A 16,883-nucleotide genomic window follows, 5' to 3' on the forward strand; every position below is an offset into this window, starting at 1 on the left:
CTCATGCAGTGTTTGTGATTGTCTCCTTTCCCTCGACTTCTCTCACTCCTGTCGTCGTATGCACTTGTAGATCTCTCGGCCTGCATTTTCCTTGAGAAAATGTGAAGTTTTCGGTAAGTAGATGGTAATATGCTCCCTGAGTTGAGAATATGCACAAAGGGGCTACCGGCAATATGAGAGCAAGCAACAGAGAAGGGAATGCCAAGGGATAATGGCTGGAGATCTCCTAAACTTACGGAACACCAAACAGCACCTAGGCACCTAGAACAGACAGAGTTAGAGAATTGTGGCTGAGTTTCACACGGGTGCTCTGAGTATAAGAAGTGGGTAGGTTGCGTATAGGCACTCTGAGCATGAGGTTCACAGCTAAGGGAGGAATGAGAGCTACAGTTCCAGGAAGGTTCTAGGGTTACTGTCTTTGAGGTGTGGCTCAGTCCTCCATAATGGCATGTAGAGTCTTGGGGTTGAGGTGATTTTGTTTCTAGGATGTTTTTGATCAGTGTGGACTCGGGTGTATGAAAACCCCCACTAGGCCTTTTATGTTGAGTTCTTGTGTTAATAGGATGTCTATAAGTTTATCAAGGATTTAGAAGCCATTTGCGGTGACCAGGTTATTCCCTGAAGAAGTGAGAATGAAAGTGATCCTATTATATCAAGCAGAGGGGGGGGGGGGAACCCTGTTCACTCGGTGTTTCTGAACACCTATCAGTTCACTGTGAGTATGGAGAAAATACTTGTTCTGCTCTTGGATGTTCACGCTAGTGGGGTACGCTGTGCTGGAGGAACACTGGGTACTTTAGGATTAGAAACCTGCTATTCCCACATAGCATCTGCCTTCCTGGAAGTGCTCGACAGCTCTCTGAGAGTGGAGCTCAGCTAGGCCCTGCCTCCTGTCTCTTGCTACATAAGACACTTGTCCCCATGATGTCACCACTTGCTAGGCAGTTTGGCCACGGAGCCTAGCTCTTCTTTTGCTCTTGTTTCTCAAAGTTAGTTTGCAAGTAGAGTTGCAGCCAGAGCAGCTTTGTGTACCCATCCATAGAGGTGAGTGTGGGTGACCATGGCTTCTCATCCTATTCTCTCCTGAACTGTGACAGAAAGCTCACTGCCCACCTACGCCCGCCTGGTTTCGTTGGCTTCGTTGGCTTCGTTGAGTTGATCCATTTGGAAACGTAGATTCCTCCACGTGCTGACCTGTCACTGTGTCACCCGCAGCTCTTCAAAGGAAGGACGAGACTCCACTGGCTTATGCCCCTTCTGTATTGGCCCAGCACCCAAGGATGTTGAGAATGAGCTGTGAACCCCACATAGAACAGACAAAGATCTCCCCAGTGTGTTGCAGTTTGGGAGGTCATCTCCTCCTTCATCTGCCACCTCTCCGTGGACTTCTTTACCCAGGTTTTTATTCTCTGCCTGGGGCCTTGTTCCTCAAGGCTGCTACCCTGGTTGCTTGCTCTGTTGTTCTGCTCACTCAGCACATGGGTAACTGCTTGGATTATCCCAAGGTGCTCCATGTTTGGGGATGCTGCTGCTGGGAAGTGTTTGTTTCCTCTTCCATGCAGGTGCCTTGCCTGGTAATCTTGTTTTCCTCACCTGTCTCGGTGTTTTGCTCACCTGTCTGAGCAAGGCTTGCTGTGTTTCTAGCATGAGTTCTGTTTTGCTTCTCTTTGTGAAAGAATAGCTATTAATCATGGCTTGAGTAGCTATCTCCCATCATGTATGATTGCTTAACAACCCTGGAAGTGATAGCTTCCTTGTGGCAGCAGCTGGCTGGCATATCTTCATAGACTGCCTGTTGGGAGATTCTAGGATCCCACGGAGGGATGCAAAGTCCATTGTTCTATGGGGCCGGGGTAGGGTACTTTCAAGATTATCTTGCCTGGGTTCCTTTGCTGCACTAAAGTCTATAATAAGTTCCCTTGTGTACTTAGGTTATGACATAAGTCATTATCCAGGAGTAAGCACACATAGCCTGCCTTTTCTGCAAGAGTGTTCAGTCTGATGTGTGGATGGATGAACATCACACTCCAGAATCCAGTGCTCTAGCTTCTGTGAGTGCTGAGTTCTACCATAGAGATATAGTTCAGAAATTGCTGTTCCATCCCCCTGGAAAGTCGGGAACCCAGACCAACCTGGCTTCTTCCCATTCTCTTTCTCTGATCAGCTCCCTTCAGGATTACTTCCCTGGGCATGCCACGTGAATGCTTCCCTTCCCACTCTTACGCCTGTCTCTAGGGAGTCCCTGCATCATCGATCCTTGCTTCTCTCCTGACCCACTGTGACCCTTAAACACAAATTACCTTCTGTTGTTCTTCCATGGTCCACATTCCCTGATGTCCACATCTCTTTCCCCCCAACCCTAGACTCTGCCACCAGGGTCTCCTATAAAGATATCCTTGGTAGATAAACTGTACTAGATCTTCCAAGGTGACCCCGAGGGAGCTTGCTCTAATTCCAGGCCTCAACAGTATACTCCTTGGGGCATTTCTTCCTCTCCCTCCAACAGTGACAATCAGTGTTACTAGGTTTTCAGGCTGCTATACCAGTGTTCCCCACTCTACCTCCTCCCTGTGTGCTGGAGGGGTCATGTGATTTTTGTGTCTCCACACTCTAGAGAGCCAGTCCCCCAAATGCTTATGAAGTGTGGTTACTCCTTTCCAGAGCTGAGATGAAGTTTGTAGGAACGCATGAGCGAGACATAATCCCAATCCCTAGGTAGGCTCTCGTTAGGGATGTAGCTCACAGCCTGCCATAGTGATAATATTCGAAAGTTGAAGGTGTTGAGAACTGTGTGACAGGGAAGGTTGGGGGGGGGCACTTTGTTTCTTCCCTTTTTTATGGGTTCAAGAGATATACAAAATGTGGGATGGAGGTCTCAAATGGGACTAAGAAATGGTAAGCATCTAGTGACAACTGGCATGCTAAGCAGGATATAACAATGTGGCCATTAACCAGATGGATGTATGACAGGAAGACAAAGGAATCCTGTGCTGTCTGGAATAGTTATTAGTGTCAGCTGGTGTCTATCCTGGCTCCTGTCCTCCACTTGTTAACTGGAGTATGATAAGAGGCTGGGCCTGGGGGCGAGCTAGAGGGTCTGTGGGGGAGCCAAAGCCAGCCTGTGTCCTAGCAGTCTAGAAGGCTGACGTGGACATCTGAGAGGTGTCTAGATTTGAGAGCAGGAGAATTGTGAGGACTGTGGTATCTAATCTAGTGATGAGTATGGATTCCTGTAATACTTATAATGGCCATACTACAATGAGAATTCTGAAACACATCATAGTGCTGGCCAGCCCAGGAATACAGAGAAGACCATGAGAGCATCCTAAGGGCTCTGTGATGGGAGATGGGATATGTTCCTGTGAGTGTGTAAGTGTGTGCTTGAGAGGCCTGACAAACACAACTTTATACCTCATGGGAGGACTGTCCACACTGCCCCTCCCCCCATCCCAGAAAACCAGAAACCAAACCAAAACTACACATCAAGTTGGAGGCAAAGTGCAAAACCGGGGGACTTACATATATGGTGTTGGTGGGAATCCACAGCGATTCTATGCAGTGGAAAACAGGAAAGTTAAAGTTAAAACAGAATTTCTGCCATCTAGCACTTCCATTCCTGGGTAGCTACTCAGGTCCTGGAAACAGATCCTGGCATTATTTGCACACCTGTGTTCATAGCGACACTGTTTGTGAAGAAATGGAAGAGGCCTGAATGCCCATCTGTGCATTGTTTATTCATCAGCTTCACGAAGGAATCACTTCCCAATACAAACCACAGTGTAGACAGCCCTCCATGGCCTTGGGCTAAGTGGGATAAGCCAGTCACTAAAGGACAAATCCTGCCTGAACCCCTGCCACCAGCAGGCTTGCAGCTACAGATAGTGGGACAGTGGGTGGCAGGGAAGAGGGAGGCAGGGGTAGATAAAAGAGTAAATCTAGAGCAGCAGGTCTCAACCTTCCTAGTGCTGTGGTGACCCCCAACCAGAAGATTATTTCCTTGCTGCTTCATAACTGTAATTTTACTACTGTTATGAATCAGTGTAAATATCTGACCCAGGATATCTGACAGGTGACTCTCAAAGGGATTGCAATCTGATCTTGAGAACTGCTGATCTAGATGGAGAAACCAGACACTTGCTTTCAGAGAACGGAGTGACCAACATCTGCCACCCAGGACATCCAGATGCCTGAAGCTCCTCAGAACCCAGCCGTTCCTTAATGCAGAAGGCACATAACCCCTCTGTCAAGAGCCTCACCATGGTCACAAAGGCCGTGCACACACGGAGCTGCAGTATTCCCTGTGCATGTGGTGGATTATATATTTGCTGCCCAGCTCCCCCAGGCTGCAGAACTGTGACATTTCTGTGTACCCATGGTTGGTCAGGGTTTCGTCTTTGACAAGTGCCTGTACTTCTGCCCTTCACAGGGACCTGAGGCTCGGTGTCCTTAGATGGCAGGAACAGAGCCCTGTGTGGTGGCACATCTGAGACCACCAAACTGTATATAGCTGAGCAGGTGCACTCAGATAGCGTGATTACACTGCCATTCTGTGAGTGCAGTGATGTTTCTTAACCCCCCAGGCTCTCTGATTCTTGTTCCCCTCTACTAGAAAGGAGACTGGCCATTAAAACCCAGCCTGGAGACTCTTGTGCCAAGACGATCCATTCGCTCGGCACACACTTGTGATTTATCTTGGGCATTTATTCTTTGTGCACCAGGTTTTCTTACTGCCAATAAATTTAATTAGATTTAATTAAATAGATGGAGCAAATGCTGTCTGCTTTTTCTACAGCAGAAAAGTAGGAAGTGTCAGAGAGGGGGAGGACACAGGAAAGGCCATGTGCTGGAGGGGGAAGGCATCTGCCCTCCTACTACCTGGAGTCATTTGAGCCCCGGTTGCCATAGGAGGAGCTCCTAGGACTCAGTCTGCTTGGGCAGAAGGAACCGTGGGTTCATGGCAGGGTCCACAACTCTGCTCACGGGTCTGTTCTTTTGAGTAGTATTCATAGAGTATAGACTCTAAGGCATGGTGGTGGGGGCTGGGTTTGTGGTTCTGGGTTCCCTAAGAAAGTAAGCTGATCAAGCTATGGGGACAAGCCAGGAAGCAGTATCCCTCCATGGCCTCTGCATCATCTCCTGCCTCCAGATTCCTGCTGTGTTTGAGGTACTGCCCCAACTTCCTTTGATGATGAACAATGATATGGATGTGTAAGCCAAATAAACACTTTCCTCCCAAGTTGCTTTGGTATGGTGTTTCATCACAGCAATAGAATCTCTAAGTAGGACAAAGGCTGATGTGGTACCCGGATGTCCTAGAGTGTGGGGTTCCCATGGTAACTGACAAGCCAGTAGATGCAGGCATCTACTGTGGCGGCTAGGCATTTCCTTATGAAAGAGTCAGCTTTTGAAGCAGAAATCTCTCCTCAGTGTATTTCCACCAGTAGCTGTAGGCGCCCTCTGTGGCTCTCTGTTCTCTTCCTCTGCAGCTTGTAGGGTGGTGCTTCTCCCTCATGGCTTGGAATATCATTCCCTTGTATAGGAGCCTTCGGTGTCACATGTGGGCTGAGACTCCTTTGATACTTCACTCTCCTATGGTGCTTCAAGTGAACATACTGTGGCTCAGTCCCACATGGGCTGAAGATAAGCAGTGAAATGGGCACAGAGCTCTGTAGCTTTCAGCCTCCAGACTAAGGCACTGCCTGCTGAGGCCCCAGAGGTGAGAGAACCTTTCAGTGTTACAAAGTCCTGGCTAGTATGTGGCTCTGTGGAAGGGCATTTACATAGTCAGTATTGGGTCCAGGACCACAAAAATACATACATGCATATATACATTCAAAGGAGCAGGGAGATACCTTGGTTGGTGTCTTAGTTAGGGTTTTACTGCTGTGAACAGACACCATGACCAAGGCAAGCCTTATAAGGACAACAGTTAATTGGGGCTGGCTTACAGGTTCAGAGGTTCAGTCCATTATCATCAAGGTGGGAGAATGGCAGCATCCATGGTGCAGGAGGAGCTGAGAGTTCTACATCTTCATCTGGAGGCTGCTAGTGGAAGACTGACTTCCAGGCAGCTAGGGTGAGGGTCTCAAGTCTTCACCCACAGTGACACACCTACTCCAACAAGGCCACACCTCCTAAGAGTGCCACTCCCTGGGTCAAGCACATACAGACCGTCCCAGTTGGTCACATGCCTGCCCCACAAGCATGAGTTTGGATCCCTAGAGCCCATGTAATATTCAGGAACTAGAAAATCTGCAACCCTGTTCATAAGGATGCAGAAACAGGCAAATCCAAGGAGCTTATTGGTCAGTCAGTCTAGCCAATTGGCAAATTCCAGGCTCAGTGAGCAACATGTACTTAAAAAATAAGCTGGGCGTGGTAGTGTATACCTTTAATCCCAGCACTCGGGAGGCAGAGGCAGGCGGATTTCTGAGTTCGAGGCCACCCTGGTCTACGGAGTGAGTTCTAGGACAGCCAGGGCTATACAGAGAAACCCTGTCTTGAAAAACCAAATAAATAAATAAATAAATAAATAAATAAATAAATAAATAAATAAAAAGGTGAGGGCTGGAGAGATGGCTCAGCAGTTTAGAGGACTGACTGCTCTTCCAGAGGTCCTGAGTTCAGTTCCCAGCTACACCAGCTCACAACCATCTGTAATGGGGTCTGATGCCCTCTTCTGGTGTGTCTGAAGACAGCTACAGTGTACTCATATGCATAAAATTAATAATTCTTAAATAAAAAATAAGGTGAAGAGATTGAAGAGATGGCTCAGTGACTAAGAGTACTTGATGTTCTTGCACCTTCCAGAGGATCTGAATGCAGTTCCCAGATAGTTCCCAGCCTTCACAGAGCTCCCAGTTGTGCAAGTCAGAGAAGAATGGAGACAGCCTCCCAAGGGGAAATATGCAGAAGCAGGTTTGAGACCAAGTGACGGAGTTAATAAGTGAGAATGTTTCTGAAGTGTGGGAATTGAGCTGAGATATCCTGTAGAGTCTTCCAGACAAAGAATGTTATGTGCAAGGAACCCCAGGTCATACATGTGTCCTGTACCTGGAACAGTGAGGGACTGGTGCAGCAGACCTTGTGCAGGCTGTGATTGGCAGCTCTGATCAGGTCATGTCTGGCCTTTCAGCCCTTTAAGATCTAAGTGCTCCTGGGAACTGTTAGAGGGGTTTGGGGAAAGTATAGTGTGTGCAGTGACTTCTGAATGGAGAGATAATTCTAGTCTTGTTCCAGTTGCAATGATAAATACCATGATCAGAAGCAACTTTTGAGAGAAGGGAGTTTATTTGGCTTACAATTCCAGGTTATCATTCTTGTTTGCTGGGACGTCAAAGTGGGGACTCACTGGGTGATGTGCACCACCAAGAGCAGAGAGAATGATGGATGCATGGGTCCCTGCTTGCTTGGCGCTTCTGTTTCACTGCCTTCCTTCACTCTTTCACAGATCAGAGCCCAGCTCAGTGAAAGAGTACTGTATGTATTCAGTGTGGATGTGTGCACCTTTCCTTCAATTGACTACCAAGATAACCCCTCAACCCCCTGCTATATCCATGGGCCAACCTGACCTATGTGATTCCTTGGTGGAAGCTCTCCTCACAGGGGATTCTAGGTCATGGCCAGCTGACAATCCAAACTCATCATGGGGACTTATAGGGGTGGCTTTCTGAAGACAAGGTTTCTGGACCCATGGACCTCACTAAGGTGAGAGAGGAAAGGAAGTTGGCTGGGCGGCAGTGGTAGGTGCTTATTTAGTCCCAAGGATTTGCTGCTGGGTTCTGTGGGCTGAGGGCTGGCACGGAGAGGAGGTGGGCAGGGTGGAGGGTCCTGCTACAGAAGCTGGGAAGAGGTGGCATGTAATCTGAAGGTTAGTTACATGCAGTGGGTTCATTCAAAGCTGTCCAAGGATATCTAAGCGCTGAAAGCAAGTGGGCAACTGGACACATACTTCTGAAGTTAGACAAGGGAGGCTTGGAGGAAGGGATCAGAAAGACAGCAAGAGTGTCATGCAGAGGGAGGGAAGGCGGTGCATGAGGTCAGGAGCGATGCCTGGGAACATTGATTTAACCTCTGTCTCAGTTGAACTCACTGGTGATGTGGCAGGAGTTCCTTGGGTTCTGGTGAGGGAGGGGTGGTGGGGACCAGACTTTACTCATTTAACAAGGTGAAAATTCAGCATTTTACAACATTCTAAAACTATTCACCACAGCTTCCAAGAGAGCCGCGAGTTTCTGAAGCCACATGGTATTTGCAGCTTGTGGTCTCCAGTGGTTGAATGTGCTTTGGGTAACTGGGGGAGGAGGGGGTGGGGCTGGCCAGGGGTGGTGCCCTCACTTGAGGCCAGTGCTTCTGGTGGCTTTGCCCTTTCTAGTGAAATTAATGAGGAATAGAAATTGGGCTTCTCTCATGATCTGAATTATTATTTCCCATCTGTTTTTGGGAAAACAGCCTCTTACTCGGCTCATCTGCCTGTGGTTCCGGAAGCTCAAGCCTTGTGTCACTGCCGTCTGGAATCATTACATGCTGAGTTCTGCTACTGTTAAGCTCAGAAAAGTAAAAGAAAACCAAACTTCTGTAAAATTCATTTAATGGTTTCTCATAAGAAGGGAAATGTCTATTGAGTTTTTTGTTGGTTTTTTTTTCCCACCTGTAACAGGGATAACAATAGTTCTTAGACAATGGCAGTAAGCAGGTTGACTTTGGAAGTTCTTGCTATGTAATGTCTGCAGAGGTAGAGGACAGGTCTTCGAAGAGTGCCCCAGATCTGACTTTAGAAGGCAGAATGGCTTTTTTCCATGGGACCGTGCTCTAGGCTTGAGGCTGCATGTGAGGCTAGAATGCCTAAAGGCTCTGGGTAGGACACAGGTCCAAAGTCCCCTAAGTCAGGGCTTTGTGTGAGCCATGCCCACAGGAGTACACTGCTAGTCCCTGAGGGGACAGGAGTGTGACACCAATCATAGATGACTCCTCCTGTCTGGCCTTGGGGGAACCCTGGCTTTTTGACCCCCCAGGGCCCAGCTGAGTTTCCGATTTCTTTGCTGAGACCCAGAGGAGCATCTTCTATGGATGAGGCTATTGGTCTTCACTGGCCCACTGGTGGATGACCAGAGTGTTCTGATTGGCTGGAAGCTGCCAATCTGGGCCCCAGGGCAGCAGGGTTGTGGGTGTGTTGAAGGGTTGCTGGGAAAACCTGTGGTATTGTATTTCTAATTGCTGGACATATGTCAGGGTTGTGCCTCTGTGTACGGGGAATATCCAGGGCTGAGTGGTACCCTTGGAGGGAGAGGTCCAGCGCTGAGGTGGATTGATATTGCTGGGGGAAAGAAGGTGTCCTTGCTTGCATCCTCAAGCCCCCTGTGCTCATGCTTTCCAGACAGCACGTTCTTTATAGGAGGTATGGGATGGTGGGTCCCTGAATGCCTGCATTAAAGATCTATGAGGCCAGTTGCTTTTTGTGTCATAGGAGCACATGGTTATGGTTGAAGACATTACTGGACTCCTAGGACACATAGTTGCCTTGAAAACCACCTCTCTTTCAGAGGCAGAATTGAACATTCTGACCTGGTGCCTTAGAGAAACCCATCACCTTGGATTCTGTGAATCCTGCATCTCTGAAGATGCGAGTGTCACTTCTGTGATAGGAAGGAGGGTTCTGTGAAATGAGAGCATGACAGAGGTGCTTTTGTGGCTGTTATGAGTCATGGACACCTCAGTGTCTCTTGCTGTCCGTGTTCAATGCTGTGGGAGTGTTTGGATCCTCCCTCCTTGTCATTTCACTGTGGTGTATTGGGTTAGTCACTGAGATGTGGCTGGGTGTTTTCGGTGTTCTGTGGCCTTCTAAGTCCTGATTCTATTTCCCCTGTGTCTGTGGATTCAGGCTAGCTTGCTTGGCCTGTCCACCATTGTGCTTATGGAAGAGAACAGGCTATTCTGCTGTGAGATAGAATGTGCCACAACTAAGTTCCTGTTTTTTCTCCTCTTGGTCAATCTGTAGTATGTTTTCCTTTCTACATCCTAAGATAATGTCTTGAATCTATTTTTTTTTTTTTTTTTTTTTAGCGTTTCATTTTCTTGAAAGCTGGTTGACTCTGACTCCTAAAGGTGCCTTCTTGTTCTTTGGGGTTTGCTTCTGCGAGTGTAGCATCTTACTTTCTAGTCAGACACAGCTCTCTAGTGTTGCTACCTATGGATCCTTGTTCTAGCCCCCACATGATTTGAGGCAGGAGAATTGTGAGTTCAAGGTCATTTGGAGCTACATAGTGAGGCCCTGCCCCCAAAGCAACAAACAAACAAACAAACAAACAGCTAACAAAACAATAAAAATATCATCTGCACCATCTCTAGAATTCTGAAATATTGATAGTACTTGTTTTTAAATGTCTTATTCCTTAAGAAATTCTGTTTGGTCTGTGCAGGTTTGATTTTTCTTGCAGTGGAAACTTTCTTGTACTGTCCGGTGACTCTTGAATGCCTCCGTTAACTATGAGGCCACCAAGGACTCATGGGCGTCCCTTGTTAGCATGTGGGGCTTGCCGGCAGCAGAGTGGGAGATTTAGCTGGAAAACTTGTGTTTGTAGAAGGTGTTCTGCTTAAAATGATTATAGGGAACATCTCCAGCTGTGCTCATTCTGGGAGTGCTGGTGCCCCACGGTGAAGGGTGGCCTTGCTGGGTGTGTAGCCTGGTGGTGCTCATATGTGTTTGCATCAGTGGGTTCTATGCACAAACCTACATATGTTGATTCCCCCTCCTGGTTTCCTGGATATTCTTAGGACTTTTTTTTATTTATAGCATACATGTGTACCAACCAGAGGTGATTAGAACCTGACAGGACCAAATTAGCATGACTTACTCATCTAGGGTTAAGGAGGCAACAGTAGATTGTCCATGTGCAGAGGGGTTGGTACCAGTGCTGGTGAGGAACCTGATGGGTGCCATAGGTCTGGATATAGATTTCCAGTTGTCCACATTACCCCTGCCCTTTGAGATATCAGGTACCCGTAAGCTAAGGATCGTTGCTGTAATCTGCTCTAGAAATGCTGTTATTTCTAGCTCCTCTGAGTAGCCCTCCATCTTTCCTCATGTCACAGAAGCACATCGAGATTGCTTTCTCTGTGCACAGCCTTTCTGCTGGCTGTCCTCTGTCAGCTTGTCCTGGTGTTTCTATTGCATGAACTCTAATGGGATAACCCGGTGCATGAGATGCTGATGGACAGATGTTGTTGGCAGGGATACGTGGCTTCTCAAACTATTTCCTAGACTGTTACTGCAGCATCCCCAGGGAACGTGAAATTCAGCTCCTGGCCCGGGGGACCAGGTTATAAGGCAAATAACCAACATGAGACCCTGCACCCCCAGCTGACAGTTTTCGTCCCAGCCTTCATATCCCTTAGTCTGCTTTGGAGGAGTGTTCTCATCCTGAGCTAGGCACCGAGGCAGAACCTCGAGTCAGTTGGCATTCTTGTAAGTGAAGGAGCTGGATGTTAGCCAGGCAGCCTGCCCTCAGTACCCACACCCAGCTCAGAGGCTGAATTCTGTAAATGGTTCTGTCCCCTTTCATGAGGGACATGGGATGCCATGTTTTCTAGAGGAAACTCAAGACTGTTTCTTCATAGCTCAGTTGGTTGGGAAAAGTTAATTGAATACTTATTAGCATTCTTGACATTCTAAAGAAAATGTGTCTGTATCTCTGGGGCTTGTGCCGTCTCAGAAGGATGTTAAATTGTGTAATGTCTGCAAAAACTTAGACTGGCAGAAACGCCCAAGTATGGTGGCCCATTGGGCCCAGCATCCTGCTGCTCATGAAGGAAGGACATCAAGTCTGAGAGAAGGCTGAGGATGACAAAGATTAATACTTCCTAAGAGTTCATACTTGGGAATAATGTCTATTGGTGTTTTAACAGGTTAAAGAACAGGACAAAATACCATGAACCCAGGACCTCCCAAAGACTCCAAGGCTACCTTTCACCTTTCACCTTTCGCCTTTCACCTTTGGTGCTTACTTTGTGCCTCAGAGAGATAGTGGTCTTTGATGGCAGGTATTGCCCCTCCCACAGCCATGGGCCTAGCAGTCTTGAGAATATCCAGGCCACACTGGTACCTGGCTCCTGGTCTCTCACTCTTTCTAGACTAGGAATATATGATGTTGCCTTGATCCTATATTAACAATGTTGGCGATCAGATGAAAGCACACAGGCCTTGATATTAAGCAAGTATGGACCATGGACCATCAGATTTTACAGCCAGGATATCACCAAGAATAGAGACTATGCCAAAAGTTGAGGAGCCATTTATATGTTTGCCCTCAGGGAGGGAAGAGCCTGTGCTGTGTCCAGAGCCAAGATGAAGCTGATCAAAGTGACATGTACAGAAAGGGAAATCTCAGAGAAATAACAGGGGATGGGCAGACCAGAGGGGTGCTTGGGAGGGATGGAATACCAAGCAGGGAGAGCACTGCAAGAGCATAACATGAAAGCAGAGAGGCGGGCAGTTTGCACATGGTGATTAGACCCTCTTATCCCTGCGCCCAAATAATGGAATTTCTAGGAAGAGAAAACAGAAGAGAAATACTAGAGTTTCTGAGAATTAGAGGATACGAGTCTCCATCATGGCTCAGGTAAATCCAGAGTGTGGGCTCATTGGGCCCACAGGCTTACATTACAGGGTGACAGTTCCTCACCTGGTCCACTCTAGCTGTATTCCAGAGTGAGTGCATGGCTTTTTTTTTTTTTTTTTTTGAGACAGGGTTTCTCTGTATAGCCCTGGCTGTCCTCGAACTCACTTTGTAGACCAGGCTGCCTTGAACTCAGAAATCTGCCTGCCTCTGCCTCCCAGCTGCATGGCTTCTTTTTGAATAGGAAGTGGACTGTGTTTCCACTGAGAAACAGAGTGAGCTTGGAGGTGCTAATTATTTGAAAGAGAATAGACCCCAGTGTGAGGGGAACAAGGAACGGCAGCCTCCAAGAGGACTGAATATTAGGTTGTCTGTCATCGGAATGTAGATTCAGATGCTTGGCAGATTACTCCACAGGGCTCGGGAAAGAGAACACGCAGACAGTAGACACTTAGGATTTTGGAATGGGGTCTACCAGAGAACCCCAACTCTTTCTGAGGCTGATCATCCTTACATGGTAACTTCTTTTAAAATGGGGACATCTAACTCAGGTCAGCGTGAAGCATCACACGTACACCACCATGCCCTTAATTCTCCAGTACCATGTTCCCAGCTTGCAGGGGAACAGATTCCTACTGAGTAATGGGGCTCAGTTTAGAGCTAGGCTACCAGAATACTCGAGAGTCTCCAGGGATAACGAGAGCTTGACAGGAGGAAGCTGGGCAGAGGAGTGGAGGAAGGAAGGAGGTAGGGAGCCCCTTATCTCCATTGTAGATGTTTTTGTGATAGTCAGCCAGGGAACTCAGATACCCAGCAGTTATTGGATGAGTAGTGGAGAGTTCAAGGGCAAACAGACTGTCAGAAATGTCCTGGTTCCAGGATGCAGACATAAGACCTTGTAGTGGCCTACAAAGGATTGTGTGTCATCCTCTGACTGTTTCTAGAACTACCATCCTCTCTCAGGCTCTACTCAGCACCCACCCAACACAACTGATTCCTGGAGTCCCTAAACAACTAGACACCCACTCATGGGGTTTTCTGTTCTGTGTGAGGGCTCAACAAGGGTGGGGCAGCTTGAAGCTAAATATGAACTCAACCCAACAATTGCAGGATGGAATGGCTCAGAAGTACAGGGGGGGGGGGCAGATCCAAGAACACAAGAGTTTGCCACGGACGGGCACAGGAGAAGGGTAGACTGTGGTTCATTTCAGGTTCTCAATGATGTGTCTGTGGGAACAAGTCAGTTGCCATCCCAAAGGCACTATGGAGGGAGAGCATCAGAAAACACGGAGGTCAAGTTGAGAGATCAAGGGGGTTATGTTGATAATGCTGTTGTGGTGAGAAAACAGACTCCTGGTAGCCAGGGGAGTCCAGGCCACATTTTGAAGAGGCCCTGGGTTTATTATCTTGCGACAAATTCAAGCCCAGAAAACTCCATGACTTGCCAATAAATGATATTGATGACATTAGGATTCCTCACTGGAACTCCCTAATTGCTGTGCTTTGCCACATTACAGGGAGCTCCCTAACTGCTGCATTTTACCACATTATGGGCTGAATTCTTTTCCCCCCAAGCACCTCACAATATGCCTCAATTCAGATACAGGGCCCTAGAAGAATTAACAAAGGTAGACAAAGCCATGTGGTAGGCTCTAATTGAATTGGAATATTTGTAAAAAGGATATGTGGGCACATGCAGGAGAAGATGGGTTGTGATCTGGGAAAATCCTGCTATATAGAATATCAGTCTCTCAAAGAGGATGTAGCAGGTGCTATGCATGGGTAGCACACAGTCTGCAGACCTGACATATAAAACCAAGGTATAGAGTTATGAAATATTTAGATAAATAGTTTAGAAGTGTCAGTCTCCCTGTGGGATTATCTTTTTATCTTTGATCTAAGAAGGCAGTACTTAGAGAGGATGTAGAATTCAGATAGTTGAGACGTTAGAATTCTTATTTAGGAAGCGGATCTCTAGTTGGAAGAATCTGAATGCACACTGCATAGCTATCAACCGGGGTCTCCTCAAAATGTGGAATGATGGCCACTCTGAGACCTTAGGTTGGGCTGATAGGGATTCTGGGGGTCTTTGGATTTGTTGTCCCTCTCTTCTGACTCTGGACAGCATAGCATAATGTCTCCAATTATCTTCAGCAGTTAAATGCTCTCAAAGAATAGACAGGTTGCACAAGATTGAACTTTTCGAGTGCCTTTGGGCAGGCAAGATAATTTCATTCTCCTTTGGCTGCCTTCTGTAAATCCTTCAGAGAGAAGGAAAGAAACCCATTACAGTCCTGCCTGGATGTTCCCTTAAGCTGGCTGCGAGGGAGTGATGTGTGCCTGGCATTTGGGAGTCTGCGGCTGTACCCTAGATTTAGTGCAGGTGTCTTATCCAGGACGGAGGCAGGGAGGAGACTGTCAAGATTAGATATAGGCGCCATTTTTGAACACAAATCGTCTGCCTTTGTTGGAAAGTCAAGGTGAATTCTACCATGGATCAGGCTCCTTATATTTTCCTGTTTGTGGTCAAATGAAAGCTATGTGGCATGGTAAAAAAAAAAAAAAAAAAAAAAAGAAAAGAAAAGAAAAAATTGAGGCTGTGTCAGGGAGGGAATATTGCTTCAAAGAGATCAAAAGTGAGATCTCTATATTATGCTGGCTGCTTTTGGGGGGTAGCAGCAGCCTGGGAAAGCTCTGAGGGGGAAGCAGGAAGGTTGAGTGTGAAGTTATCAGTGCTCCAGAGCCAGGTTTCCACATGACTTGACCCAGAGACCTTGACTCAGAGTGGCTGTCCCTGGGAATCATTGATCAGTCTCTAAGGTCACATGTCAATAAATGGACATGACTATTCCTCAACATAGTGGTCTTCAGGTTAGACATTTCTATATACAGCATGGCCTTTAGGACCTGGCGTAAGCATAGGTCTCTCAGTTCAAGACCCAGGGGAAAGGTGACATTGTAGTAATTCTGATGATACCGACTCAGAGAGACAGAGCCAGCTGTGGAGAGACCTCATCAGTGTAATGACTGGGTTTATTGTCTGTTTCCTCCTTGAGAGGGCCATACTCAACAGAAGAATTACTCTGTGTTCCTGCACTCTAAGACTTGAAGGCTTAGGGCTGCTCTTGAGGAGGAGTCAGACATAAACCCAGGGGACAGTCCTGGTTGATGGAGACCATCAACACCATAGGCTCTGGATCATAGGCTAGAGCTGACACTGTGGTTCTTGCCATGCTCTTGGAGATTAATCGGATGAGGTTTTCATAAGCTATGGTTTGTGTCCCAATGCAGCAGTTAACTGGGCAAAAATTAGATATGCTTTTGAACTCTAATCCCACGTTTTCCATAGCATTTACTAGATACAGATTTGCTTATTGCTTTATTTTATTTGATGTTTTGTATAAGTAGATTTTATCCACCTTCAGAAGTTATTTATGCTGTTCTGTACAGCCGATTATATTTAGGATCAAAAAGCATTCTTTACTGCACACAAGGTGTTCTTAGGGAGCGGAGGAAGTAACATTCCTGATGTCTCCCTGGGACACGGCTGTCAGTCGTATGAAATCCATTACTCTCATGTCACACACCGTCCTGGCTGAAATCTCTGGACAGCTGCCACTGCTGACCGAGGGCTGTCATGCCTGGTCTTGTGGAGCATGTGAGAGTTCAGCTTTTCTCTCAGTGGCTTAGGAGGCATGGTCATAATTTTTTTTTTTTTTTTTTTTTTTTTTTTTTTTTTTTTTTTTTTGCTGAGAATCTCCTGTTGCAGACTCCTTCCAGCCCGTGCTCTGCGAAAGCTTTACATTGTAGGATTTTCTTGACAAAAGCAATTTCTATTATTTTCTCCCTCAAATCAAATGAGACCCTTCCTTCACCTTTTGTTACCAAGCTTAGACTCCTAACAGAGCTCTTTGCTTTACATTTCCCCACACGTTTTCTGGATGAGGGATGACAGCCACTGGGGCTAGGTCCTCAGTGAAGATCCAGCAGAGTGTCCCAGCAAGTGTCCATGGTCAGGCTCTAATTACACCTAATATTTTAAAAGCCACCTGGAAAATTGGTGCGCCCATTTCCCTGCACACAGCAGACCCTCCAGAGCCATGTTCCAGATCTTTTAGGGCCCATTAGGGTGTGTATTATTACTCAGTGGCAGCCACATCCCAGGAGAACCATATGCAATCAGCACACTTACTTGATTAACCTTTTTGATGAAAGATGCATGTTATCAGCTTTTCCCATATGGGTTGATCATTGAGTCCATCTCGGGTG

The 16,883-nt window shown here is 47.0% G+C and overlaps 1 protein-coding gene across 4 annotated transcripts in view; it reads left to right on the top strand.

Moving 5' to 3' along the window:
* Nucleotides 1-16,883, top strand: part of Dlgap2 (DLG associated protein 2) — a 796,232-nt gene that overhangs the window by 192,854 nt on the left and 586,495 nt on the right. The window lies entirely within an intron of this gene.

Source organism: Mus caroli, unplaced genomic scaffold (assembly GCF_978045245.1).
Source record: "Mus caroli unplaced genomic scaffold, Mus_caroli_1 scaffold_10, whole genome shotgun sequence".
Lineage (NCBI taxonomy): Eukaryota > Metazoa > Chordata > Mammalia > Rodentia > Muridae > Mus > Mus caroli.